General features: G+C 42.5%; 1 non-coding gene across 1 annotated transcript; it reads left to right on the forward strand.

Annotated features, from left to right (window-relative positions):
- The first annotated feature begins 6,774 nt into the window (after positions 1-6,774).
- On the forward strand, positions 6,775-6,876 carry LOC111756738 (small nucleolar RNA U13). Its single transcript, XR_002791148.1, has one exon. It is a non-coding gene; the product is annotated as a small nucleolar RNA U13 (small nucleolar RNA).
- Positions 6,877-13,680: the final 6,804 nt, after the last annotated feature.

Raw genomic sequence — 13,680 nt, forward strand, 5'->3', positions numbered from 1 at the left:
TTAAATTTTTTTTGAGGCAGAGTGTCACCATGCAGTTCAGGTTGGGCTCAGACTCCCTTTGTAGTCCAGGTTGGCTTCGAACTCACAGCAATCTCCCTGCCTCAGCCTCCGGAATGCTGGGATTACAGGCATGTGCCACCATGCCTGGCTTGTTGGGTTTTATTCTTTTTTCTTGTGGTACCAGGAACTGAACTCGACCTCACACTTGTCAGACAGGCACTTATGCCGCTGAACTAAATCCCTGGCCACTGAACCCTTCTTCCCTCTTGGTGGGAGAGTAGACTGGTGCAACCACTGTGGAAATCAGTGTGGAGATTCCTCCAAAAACTAGGACTAGAGGATCTGGGATACAGCTCAGTGACACAGCGGCGCTTGGCTGGCAAACACGAGGCCATGAAATTGATCCCCGGTACAAAAAAAAAAAAAAAAAATATGGACTAGTATAGGAATCCTTTTTCCCATTCTCCTCGTGGCCTGGGAAGTTTATACTTGTAATCCCATGGAAATGTTACTGGAATCTCGACAAATTAATTCTAAGCTACCACCTCTTGTGCAATGCATGTCGAGAGTAGAGACACCAAGACATATTTACAGTTGCAGGCAGCTAAGGGGTTCTGACTCTGGTCCAGATGAGGATTCTCTGAACAAAGGCCTCAACCTGGGCCTCACCCAGAATGTGTTAATTCACGATGAAGGAAGTGGCTAGTGGATGAGTGACTGTGAGAACGGTGGAAATTACATGAGTATTGAGAGGTGAGCTAGCTAAGAGGCCAGAAAGCACCTCTGCAGGATGCAGAGAAAAGGATATGCAGTAAGACCAATTTGCATGACATAATTGAAGAACCATTTAACGTTTAGGGGGCTGGTGTTTTAGTCCTGATATGTAAACCTTTTTTGCCGTGGGAAGTCAACCTCTTGTTTTGAGACTGAATCCAACTGACATTTTTGGAGCATTTGCTCTACCATCCCACTGTGCTGAACCTTTTAGAGAGACCCAGGGAGGAAACAGGGCTGTCCCTTGGCTTCAAGGATTATGCACCAGCACTTCAGCCAGTCCTGTTTACATTGCTTAGAGCCAATTGAAGGGAAAAGGAAATGGCTTAGCCAGCTCTGTAGTTTCAGTACATGGAGATAGGGCCGGGGTCAGCCAAGGTGGAGATAATTGCTCTTTATTCAAGCATAATTGTCCCGTGGTCCTCCACACCCATGCTTTTAGCAGTGCAGTTTGTAATAGCTAAATTTTGGAAACACCCCAAATGCCCATCAGCTGGTGAATGGATAAAGAAGATGTGGTTTTTTAGTACAATAGAGTACTACCCTGACATAAAGAAGGATAAACTTGAGCCATTTCTACCTAAATGGATACATCTTGAGGCCATTTTCTTAAGTGAAATAAATCCAACACACAAGTGTAAACACCACATTGTTTTTCCGGTGTGAGAAACGGAAAGAGTAAATAAGGAATCAAAATGTGTAATAGATACTGCAAAATAGGAAGAAAATATTCAAATGAGAAGGAAAACTAGGGAGAGAGAAAGGGGGGATGGAAGAAAAGGATAAGAAAAAAATGATGAGAAAAGAAGGAAAAAATGGAAACAAAGCCTTTGTAAATGGAGAGGCGATGGGTTGAAGAGGGGGAGGAGAATGAAAAAAAAAGAATCAAGTTATATAATGTACAGGTACAAATTCCCTATGATGAATGTGATCATTATGTATACCTAAAATGTACCAATAAAGTTAATTAATTATCCCCTTTTTAAAAGACAATCTTGCTATGTAATCCAGGACTATATAGCAAGACCTTGTCTCAAAAAATTTTTCATTTTCAAAGAAGTAGAGGAAAATTTTTTTTAAAAAGGAAAAAGCAAAGAAAAAAGAAAAAAGAGGACTGGGGGTGTAGCTTAGTGGGTGATCCCTCCTGAGTCACATCCCCAGTACTACAATAAAAAAGATTCTGCCGATAACAAATAAGCACTCTCATCTTTATGTCCTTTTGTTTTGTTTGTGAGCCTGCAGGAGGAGCCACTCCAGTGGGTTCTCCTTCTCCTCTCCTGAGGACTTCTGAGGAAGCCCTTGTTTCCTGGGTCCAGCAGTTGCTCTAGTTCTGCCATGCCAGGCTCCCCTAGATGACACCGAAGTCGCTGAGCTGCACAATTGGCAGTGGATTAACAACAGGCAGGATTCTTAGTGAGTGGCTTTCCGGCCTTAGCTCCCAACAAGTCTGATGCATCAAAAGGCATGGAAGGAAGCACTGCTGGTGATCACTGCCTATCTCTAGCTTCAGCCTGACAACTAATGTTAGGGTAAAACACTGAAAAGCATCCGAAGCTTCACTGTTCCCCTGAACTGGCTCTTGTAGGGGAAGTTAAAAGTTGTGCATCACTAATACGGAGATTTCTATATGCTATGAGAGGCTGTAGTGCGAGCCGGCGATTCCTACCCAACCAACGCTCCCAGGAGAAGCTGAGGCAGGAAACGATAACACTTCAGGCAGCGCGACCACCCCAGAGAAGCGCCCTCGGGTGGCATCTATGCCTGCCGGTTTCAGAGCCTTAGAACCCTTGGGGACTGTGTCTGGGCAAAACCAGTACAGGATGAGACAGCTCCAGGCTGCAAGAAAGACTGAAATTTACCCTTTGCCTTTCTGAAGCTTCGATCATTTTAATATATGAAATAATCCAGTGTAACTAGCAGCTCCACATGGAGCTGTGAGACAGGGTCTCCATGCAGTTCAGGCGGACCTTGAAATCATCATGGAGTCCAGGCTGGCCTAAACTCGCAGCGATCCTCTTGCCTCAGTCTCCCTACCGCAGGGATTACAAACGTGGGTCATCATGCTCGTTTCAAAGCGAGATTTCTTTTCTTGGAGAGACGCCATGAGCCGCTGCTCCAAGCTTCTGTCTGCTGAGCACAGGACCCCACCCCCTCCTGTCCTCCGCAGCTAGGAACGCACAGAATAAGCAGATTACGGGCCCCAGGAGGCTGGAACCAGTGTCCTTTCCACAAGAAAGGGGACAAAGAGCTGATGATGGCTGGAAGTGACAAAGCAGGTGTGAAGAGCTGCACGGTCCCTCGCGCCCCCCCCCCAAACACCCTTGCAAGCAGGGAACCGAGATTTGAAGCCAATCCTCCTCTGGGCTGGCTTTAAACAGAACCTTCTTTCTTTGCAAAATAAGCGCCTGCCTCAGCTTGCTGGGCGGCGAGCAGTGGGCTGCGTGGCTGACGGAGGAGACCTCGGGAGCGCTTTCTGCACCGCATTGCTTGGATGGAGGGGGGGTTGGGGAGCGTTGGAGAAGGAGGTGCGCAGTGGCCCCGGCTGTCTCGTGATGCAGATGAGGTCTGGCAGCTGAGAGCCACCCGTCGTCACCTCCATCCCATCTGGGGTCACCTCCTATCCTTTTTCCGGCCGAGAGGGGCGCCGCGCTGGCCGGTTCTCCGCTCTGCACAAGGGTGGAATTGTCCTTCACAGAGGCTCAGCTTTCCTGAACCGTTCTCAGGTCCCAGACTTCCCCGATTTTTCTGGATGAGCGACCTGAGATTTGACCGACAACTTATCGAGGGTGAACTGCCTTGTACCCCCACCAGACGGTGAAGTAATGATTTCAGCGGAACTGAGTTTCCTGCATTTACTGAGCTCTCCGGCCTGGGGCAGCCGCCTTGGCAGGCAGGAGCTCTGGGTTCCAACCCCGGCACCGCCACCACCATGGCGTGGCCCCGCGAGCTGTCATCTCAGCACTCAGGAGGCTGAGGCAGGAAGATCGCGGCAAGTTTGAGGCCGGTCTGTCTCCAAAAACACGCGAAACCAAACACCCCCAAAACGAAAGACAGGGTCTTGCTGAGTCGCTAAATTGCCTCTGCTAGCCTCGAGCTTAGGATCTTCTCAGCACTCTCTGGCACATCTTTGGCTTCTCTGTAGGGACTCCTGTCCTTGGCCGCGGCTTGTGCCCAAGTAGGGGCCCCTCGCACCCCATTGTCTTCTGGAGAGAGCAACCCTGACACTTGGCCTTCCCTAGTCACAATCCCCCTCCACGTCACCTAACGAGCCCCTTCGCCCCAGGCGCGCAAGGGGCTGCAAAGTCCCATGAGGAGACCTGGGGTCAGGCACAGCCCCTCGCAGAGCCGCGAGGGTCCAGAGCCGCTTCCTTTAGGGCCCAAGGCAGGAAGCAGGTAATAAAAATTCTTTGGGACCCCAACACCGCACAACCAGCCTAGGGGGCGGGTTCCCGCTGCCACTGAAGCCACGCAAGTTCCGGAGAGCGCGTCCAGCAGCAAGGCTCGGAAGTCCCCCGGGCTGCCCAGTCGTGTGGCCGGTCTTTGTCCCGGAAACCGCCAGGCTGCCTAGAATGAGAACTTGGCGACCTCTAGCGGCTGCGAGGCTACACTGCGCGCGAGGATCAGGAGCGGCCGGGTGAGGACACGTTTAGGGGAGTCGCCATGGGCTCAGGCAACCACACAGAGACAGATGCTCTGAACTCGGCTTTTTGGCGCTCTGCAGCTACTCCCTGGTTGAGTGATGTGTGGTAGTGGTATTGGTGTGCGGGTGTGCGCGCGTGTTTGTGTGTGTGTGGAGGACCACTGAACTACCCTGTTTTGTTTTTTGAGATAGTCTGTCTCAACCTAGTCCAGGCTCCTCTTGAAATTGGAATCCTCCTGTCTCCTGCCTCCCTCCCCCCAGCAGCTCCTTGTTAATTGGCGGTGGGGGTGGTGGCAGGTGGTTTGGGAAATTGAAGTCAGGATTTTGCGCTTGCCTCTTATTAGTTTTTTAAAAAGGAAAACAAGCCAGGTATAGTGGTGAAAGGCTGTAATCTCTGCATTGAGAGAGGCTGAAGCAGGGTGACTGCAAATTTGAGTCCCACCGGGGCAATTTAGCGGTACTATCTCAACATAAAAAATTAAAAGGGCTGCGGATGTAGCTGAGCACAAAGACCCAGGGTTCAATCCCTGATATAGAAGGGGAAACAATGGGTAGTTGTGGTGTAGGCAGGTCATCCCAGTAGTTTCAGAGTCTGAGGCAGGAGGATTGTGAGTTCAAGGCCAGCCTGGGCTACATAGAGAGACCCTGACACAAAATATGAAACCCTGAGGTTGGGCATGGTAGTGCACACCTGTAATCGCAGCATTTGGGAGGCTAAGGCAGGATTGCTACAAATTGGAATACAACCTGGGCTACAAAGCGAGTTTAAGGGCAGCTTAAACTACATAGCAAGACCCTGTCTTACAAAGACTTCCCCCAAATTGTATTCTCGTAAGATGGAAAGCACAGAAGAAATGGACAGATTCCTAGATACATATGAATTACCAAAGCTGAATCAAGAAGATATAAAAATTCTAAACAGGGGCTGGGGATATAGCTCAGGGGCATAAGTGCCTGCCTTGCAAGCATGCAGTCATGAGTTCAATCCCTGATACCGATTAAAAGAAAAAAGAAAAAAATTTAAAAAAATTCTAAACAGACCAATATCAGTCAATGAAATTGAAGACCTAATTAAAAACCTACCAACAAAGAAAGGCCCAAGCCCTGACAGATTCACTGTTGAATTTTACAAGAAATTTAGAAAAGAATTAATGTCACTACTTCCCAAACTCTCTAATTGAAATTGAAAGGGAAGTAATACTCCTAAAGTGATTCCTGGATAAAACCACAGAAGGATCCAACCAAAAAAAGAACTATCAGGCTGAGGATTTAGCTCAGTTGGGTAAGTGCCTGCTTGGCAAACTCCAGGTTGTGAGTTCAATCCCCAGTACCAAAAGAAGAAAAAAGAGAATTATGAGCCAATCTTCCTATTGAACAGAGATGCAAAAATCCTCAGTAAGATACTGGCAAACAGAATGCAGCAAATCATCAAGGCTATACAGCATGACCAAGTGCTATTCATCCCAGGATGCAGGGATGCTTCAACATATGTAAATCAATAAATGCAATACACTGTTATGGTTTGAGTCTGCATGCCCCCCCCCCAAGCCTCATGCAGTCAGGGAGGCATGCTTCTAGAGTTTATGAATGACTCATGGTCTAATGCTGGGATTATGGGTGTGAGTGTACATCCAAGTGGGTATGGTCTACATACAATATAAGGGACAGAAAGAGTCTTCTCTCCATGTTCTTCCCCTTTTGCTCTTGTTGCTTGTACTGTTTTCTGCCATCATGAACTGTTGCCCTTTGCCATGTGCCACCCTGATTTGGAGCCAGCTGATTAGGAACTGAAACTGACAGGTTTTTGCTCACATAAATCTGCTAAGTCATCATAGCAGAGATCCAACATGGTGAGGACATTACAAAAAGGTACCTTATGAGACTTCTTCCTGACCCAAAATAGACTTCCCACCTTCCCTTCCTACTGGAGCCAAAGACTTTCCAATTCCCAGATAAAACTACCCTGCTCCACCGTCAGCAGCTTCTTTAGCTCCACCCCATGAAATATGAGCAGCCCTCAGCCCTTTGTCTGCCTAGAGAGCACCTACACTTCTTTTGCAACTCTCTAGTCTCCTCATTAAAGGCCTCTCTAGTCTCTATCTTTTCTCTCATTTTCTCTGTGCTGCCTCAGGTTGAGTGTCAAAATAATGAGAAACCTCCACAAACCGAGCTAAATAAACTCTTCCTTCCTTCACTTTGGGTATCAGGTATTTTGTCCCAGCAATGCGAGAAAAGTAACCAAGATATACATTATATTAACAACCAAAGACAAAAGTCACATGACCATCTCAATAAATGCAAAAAAAGGTGTTTGACAAAGCCCAACACCCATTCGTGGTAAAAAATCATACAGAAAATTAATCCTCAGGTTCATAAGCGTGATGATTGGGTGCTCATGCTCCATGCATGACATGTGCCTCCTTTGAACCTTGTTACGACCTTGGCACATTACCCATCTGACGTGAAAAAAAATCATACAGAAAATTGGAATATATGACCTTTATCTCAATGTGATAAAAGCCATCTATGACAAACCAACAGGTAACATCATATTAAATGGACAAAAACTGAAAGCTTTCACTCCAAAATCAGGAACAAGATGTCCACTGCCATCACTCTTATTCAGTATAGGTCTGGAAATGTTAGCCAGAGCAATTAGACAAAAGACAGAATAAAAGGAGTAAGGATAGGAAAGGAAGAAGTTAAATTACCCTTATTTGCATATGACATGATACTCTACATAGAAGACTCCCAAAACTCCACCAATAGACTTCTAGAATTTTTTTTTTTTTTGGTACCAGGAATCTAACTCACGACCTTGAGCTTGCCAGGCAGGTGCTTAAGCCATTGAGTTAAATCCCCAGCCCTAGACCTCTAGGAATTAATAACCAAATTCAATAGCATAGCTGAATACAAAATCAACACTCAAAAAATCAATAGTTTTCCTGTATATAAACTCACTGAGAGAGAAATTAGGGAAACAACAGCTTTTACAAGATCATCCAAAAAAAAAAAAAAAAAAAGAAATATTTAGTAATCAAACCAGCAGTGTCTCCTGAGATACACGCCATGTTGGAACTTAGGACTCTGGGAAGCCAAGAAGGCACCTCCCCTCCCTGGTAAGCGGAGGCAGGGTGGCAGACTGCAGCCCTTCCAGGGGGAGAACCAGCAGTGTCTCCTGAGATCCGCACCATGTTGGAACTGAGGACCCTGTGAAAACAAATGACCATCCTGCCACCCTGCTAAGCAATAGTGAACCTGCTGCTACATGGCCTAGAGTCAAATATCCCACTTCCCCTATCCTCCTCCTTCTCCCCCTCCCCGCCCATTAGCAAATGGAAACCAGAAATCTGAGCATCTCCTGGGAAGTTGACCATAGCAAATAAGGGGGACTTCCTTCTACCATTTCTTTGAAGGCAAATATTTTTACTACTGTTTTGCTCTTTTCTGATTAATGGTACTGCTCTATTCAATATTCTGTTTTTTTAAGTTCTATAGTGTTCTATATTTCATCTCATTTTGATATACGTGGTTGAAAGAACAACTATTATAAAGATAACAAAATACGGGGCTGGGGATTTAGCTCAGTGGCATAAGTGCCTGCCTTGCAAGCAGGCGGTTGTGAGTTTGATCCCCGGTACCGATAAAAAGGAAAAAGACAAAAAAAAAAAAAAAAAAAAAAAAGATAACAAAATGTACTGTGATACCTATTACTGTTATCCCGGTAACCTGCTGTGAAGTTCACTGTACGATCTTAGTTGGCTTTATTCTGACTTATTCTGTTGTATACTTTCAAAATAAAATTAAAAAAAAAGAAAGAAAGGAATCAATCTAACGGAAGAAGTAAAAGACCTCTATACTGAAAACTACAGTAGCCAGGCATGGTGTGCATTCCTGTAATCCCAGCACTTGGGAGGCTGAGCCAGGAGGATTGCTGCAAGTTCAAGCCCAGTTTGGACTACAAAGTGAGTTCAAACCAGCCCGAACTGCATAGAGAAAGCCTGTCTCAGCAAACAAACAAGACACTACACTACTCTGGAAAAGGAGATTGAAAACAATATCAGAAAATGGAAAGATATCCCTTACTCTTAGATAGGAAGAATCAATATAGTAAAAATGGCCATCAATATAGTAAAAATGACCATTCTTCTAAAGTTGTTATATAGATTTAATGCAATCCAAATCAAAATTCCAATAGCATATCTCTCAGAATGAGAGAAAACAATTCTAAAATTCATTTGGAATCATAAGAGACCTAGAATACAAAAACAGTTTTGAAAAAAAAGGAAAGAAAGAAAAGGAAAAAAAAAGCAAAGCAAAGCAATGCAATTCTGGGCAGCAAAGGTAAGGCAAGCATCACAATCCCTGACTTTATACTACAGAGCTACTGTAATAAAAACAGCATGGTACTGGCAAAAAACCAAACCAAACCCAAAACAGACCTGAGGATCAATGGAACAGATTAGAAGATTTAGAAATGATTCCAAACACACTCAGCCACCTTGTCTTTGTTAATTTTTTTTTTGTACTGAGGATTGAACTCATGACCCCATGCTTACCAGGCAAGGGCTTATGCCACTGAGCTAAACCCTTGGTTTGCTCACCTTGTCTTTGACAAAGGAGACCAACACCTTCACTGGAAGTAAGATAGCCTCTTCAGTAAATGGTGCTGGAAAAACTGACTTTCCACATGCTGAAGATTAAAACTAGATTCATACCTTGCACCATACACTAAACTAAAATCAAAATTGATCAAAGATCCAAATCTTAAAACAAAAACAATAAATCTGCTGGAGGATAGAATAGGTAGAAGTGTTGAAGACATTGGTATAGGCAAAGACTTTATGAGCAAAACCTGATCACTCAGGAACTATCACAAAGAATCAACAACTGGGATCTCACCCTATTAAAAAGCTTTTATACAGCAAGAGAAACAGGGTTGAAGAGACAACCCACAGTGTGGGAAAGAATGTTTTCCCGCTGCTCCCAAGAAAAGGACCAATATCTACAATATATAAAGAACTCGAAAGAAATCAGACTTCTCCAAATTTAAAGACCCAATTCAGGCAACCCATTCAGGACCCCTTCTGTCTTTCTCTCAGACAAAAGCTTGCTTTCCCCAATAAGTATACTCTGCTCTTAACTTCTGTTGTTCCTAGAAGTCATGCTGTGATTTTAGAGAACACAAACTCACACCAGCCATCTAGCAGGTTGGCAGTTTCTTTCCCTATATCATTTGGAGGTCTTCCACTAATATCATTGAACAGAGACATGGGGAGCTCTGTGTCAAAGTCTTGTACTCCTTTGGAATATATATATATATATATATATATATATATATATATTTTTTTTTTTTTTTTTTTTTTTTTTTTTGGTACCAGAGATTGAACTCATGACCACGTGCTTGCCAGGCAGGTGCTTATGCCACTGAGCTAAATCCCCAGCCCACTCTTTGGAATATATTCTTAACCACTGGAAAATGTTTTACCCTTACATGTTGAAAAGTGCTATTTAGGGGGCTAGGGATTTAGCTCAGCAGCATAAGTGCCTGCTTTGAAACCAGGCAGTCGTGAGTTCGATCCCCGGTACCGATAAAAAAGGAAAAGACAAAAAAAAAAAAAAAAAAAGAAAAGAAAAGAGCTATTTGATATTTTTCTGCACACACTCATGTCCTGCCTATCCTCTAGAGCCAAAATGGAATGCACAGGGAAGTATTAATTATGATGTTAATTTACAACTAGAATCATACTATAGGAAAAGGGAAAATGGTCAGAATTGCCTTATATTCAAACCTTCTTTACATTAAGAAATAATTCTTATGTATGCTCAAAGTATAATTATAATCCATGAGACTACTCATGTTCATATGTCTCTGTCTCTCAATGATCTTAAGCAGATCAAGTTAGATCCAGAAAAATTTCAGATGACCCTGATAAATACATTGATGTCTTTAGAGGATTTACTCAGACCTATAAGCTAGGCTGGAAAGACATAATGTTACTCTTAAATCAAACATTGATTTCTAATGAGAGACAGGCAGCATTACAAGCTGCTGTTGCATTTGAGGGTGAATATTGTTAATTTTAAATTGGGGGCTGGGGATTTAGCTCAGCAGCATAAGCGCCTGCCTTGAAAGCAGGCAGTTGGGAGTTCGATCCCTGGTACCGGTAAAAACGAAAAAGCCAAAAAAAAAAAAAAAATTTTTTTTTTTAAATGGCCAGAAGATTGACCGCCAGGGGATCCACTTGTTCCCACTGGAAGCCAGGCAGTCCTCACCCAAATTCCCTGCTGGCCTAACAGCCGACTGGAGATTAGAGCAGGAGATGTTTTCAAGTATATATTCTTGAAGGTCTAAGAAGGACAGAAACCAAGGCCTCTAGTTATTTTAAATTGTCAGCTATTTATCAGGAGAAAGACGAGCACCTCTCTGCCTTCTTAGATACTTTACTAGAGGCACTGGTAAAACATGTCCATAGCTTCTGATTGGATAGAAGGACAGATTATGCTTAAAGATACATTTATTCAGTCATCAGCCCCATTTGCTATAGGCAAAGACTATGAGTGAAATTAAGAAAAAGTTACAAAAAATAGCTTTTGCAGGCTGAGGATTTAGCTCAGTGGTGTAAGTGCTTGCCTGGCAAGTGTGAGGTCATCAGTTCGATCCTTGATACAAAAAAGGGGGGGGGGCTGTTTTTCACCGGATGTGGTGGCACATGTCTATAATCCCAGCACTGTGAGGCTGAGGCAGGCGGATCATTTGGAGTCAAAGACCAGCCTGGATTACAAAGTGAGCTCAAGGCCAGCCTGAACTGCATAGTGAGACCTTGTCTCAAAAAAAAAAAAAAAAAAAAAAAAAAAAAGCACAGTGATATATGTGCACCCATGTTTATAACAGCACATTTTGTAATAGCCATATCTTGGAAACAACCTAAGTGTCCATCAACTGAGGAATGGATAAAAAAGTTGTATTTTTATACAGTGGAGTACTACTCAGATATAAAGAAGGACCACACTGAGATACAAATAAATGGGCGCAGCTTGAGACCATACTCGTAAGTGAAATAAATCAAACTCACATGTATGAATACTGAATAGTTTCCCTAGTGTAAGAAATGATACAAATACATAAAAGTATGTGGTAATCGTGATTCCCATTATAGGGCTTTGAAGCCTTATAAAGTTTTCACTCATTAATTGGAATGGTTTTATTCTGGGCTGTTTGATATTTTTGTCTGTGATGATATAAACAGCTATTTTGAAGAAAACAAGACATCATAATAGCTAGTGCTGATTTAATATCATCTTGTTTTAAAGTCCCATCAAACTGTTGTTCTTCTGTCTCCATTGCTTTTATCATGTTGTATCTTACTGGATTTTATTATATGTGACAGTATAAACAAAATTTTTATAGGCAAAGAGATAATATAGAAACCATTGTTCGTTTTCTGTTAGTTGGTTCTAAATACCCTGTAATACTTTCATCCTCTTGAATGGTTTCACACTGTCTTGATACGTTTGATGCTATAGTATACGAAGTTATACTCAAATATTTCAAGGAAAGAGACACTATGGTAGCTACTATTAAGTCGGGTTATCTTGTGGTGAAACACTATGTTGCTTAAATTGTTCTGTTCTGACCTGTATTGTTATGTTGTTATGTCCTCTTTTATCTCAATCTCCCCCCTTTTTAAAAATTTATTTTATTATTATTTTTTTAATTAAGGGAAAAATTAAAAAAATTAGCAGGATATATTATAGTAACTTTTTTGATTTCCTATTAACTTGATTTGAAGACCTGTATTGTTCTCACCATCTTGTTTTGACTGATTTTACCATATTCTGTTCTGTTTGATAGTATCAAGTTTGAGGGTATAGGTAACTACTTTGAAGGCAATAAGATTCACTAAGATGCCCATTCTGGTTTGACTGTTATCTTCTTTTGAAGTCCAGTAATGTATCCAATGTTTAGGTTTTGTTAGTTTTGTTTTATACTGTATTGTTCAATTTTATTATACCTAATGATATAGGCAATTCTTTTTAAGGTAGCAAAGAGGCATTATGGTAACCTTTGCTGATTACCTTGTATTCTGTTTTTACATCATGTACTGTGTCCATCTTTTGTTTTCACTGACTGCTTTGTTTTGTCACATTTGGTTTTATTCTCTTCCAAAAAAAAAGTAATAAGAACTGTGGGAATAATAAAACCCAAAATGTGTAAACGTTATAGTAAAAAAGAGAGGAGAATAAAGGACACAACTGCAAGTGTGTTTAGATGTGTAAAATAGATGACCATATTACTAAGTTTTTGTTGGATCATTGAACAGAATTGTTTGCAGTCTCACTGTTTGAATGTCTACTTTGTATGATTTAATTTTGTAACTTGAACAACTATTTCTAAGATGACAATATGTAATCTATTAACTAGTGATTTCTTAGTGTTTTTTTAAAATTTTGTATTACTTGTACCCTTTTACTGTTTTGTTTTCTTTAAATAAAATTTTAAAAAAGCTTTTGGTAAGTTTAGCTCACTTCATGCTTTAGTAAAAACTGACTCCTTAGTAGTCTATATTTGAGACAGTCAAAGAGAAAAAGCAGGCTGGTCTCATGGCAGTGGGTTATCAGAACTTATTAACATTAATGTCACTAAAGTTGGTATACCACCCCCCCACACACACACTAATAAATTTGACTGGCTTAAAAAAAAAGAGAAAAAGCAAAGAGACCAAAAAGTGACTGCCTTTGCTCCAGCCTTAAGACCCAAGGCTTCAAGAAGAGCTTTTTCTTTCTTTCTTTTTTTTTTTTTTATCTGTACCGGGATCAAACTCACGACCGCTTGCTTGCTGCTGTGCTAAATTTTTGTTTTTTGGTGCCGGGGATCTAACTTTCAACTTTACGTTTACCAAGCAGGCACTTATACTGCTGAGCTAAACCCCCAGCCCCAAGAAAAGCTTATTGACTAGGCTCAACTACTGTGGAAAGCCAGGTCACCTTAAGAGGGACTGCCCTAAGAGCCCCCCCCCCATGCCTTGCCCTGACTGCAAAGGCAGATACCACAGGAAGCAAAACTGCATCAACCAATGATTGGATAAAGAAGATTTGGCTTCTTTCTTTATTTATTTTAATACAGCTGTGAGCTTGGCAGGCTCCTGAGGCCCAGGATGGGAGCCACTGGCATTTACAGAGACCGGCGCCATGCTGGGACCTAAAGCATCAGGAAACCAAGCAACCCCTCCCCCTTGCCTGTTTTGTTTTGTTGAACTTCAATA

This window comes from Cavia porcellus, unplaced genomic scaffold (assembly GCF_034190915.1).
Source record: "Cavia porcellus strain 051 isolate PalLab524CR breed Dunkin Hartley unplaced genomic scaffold, mCavPor4.1 scaffold_3, whole genome shotgun sequence".
NCBI classification, from domain to species: domain Eukaryota; kingdom Metazoa; phylum Chordata; class Mammalia; order Rodentia; family Caviidae; genus Cavia; species Cavia porcellus.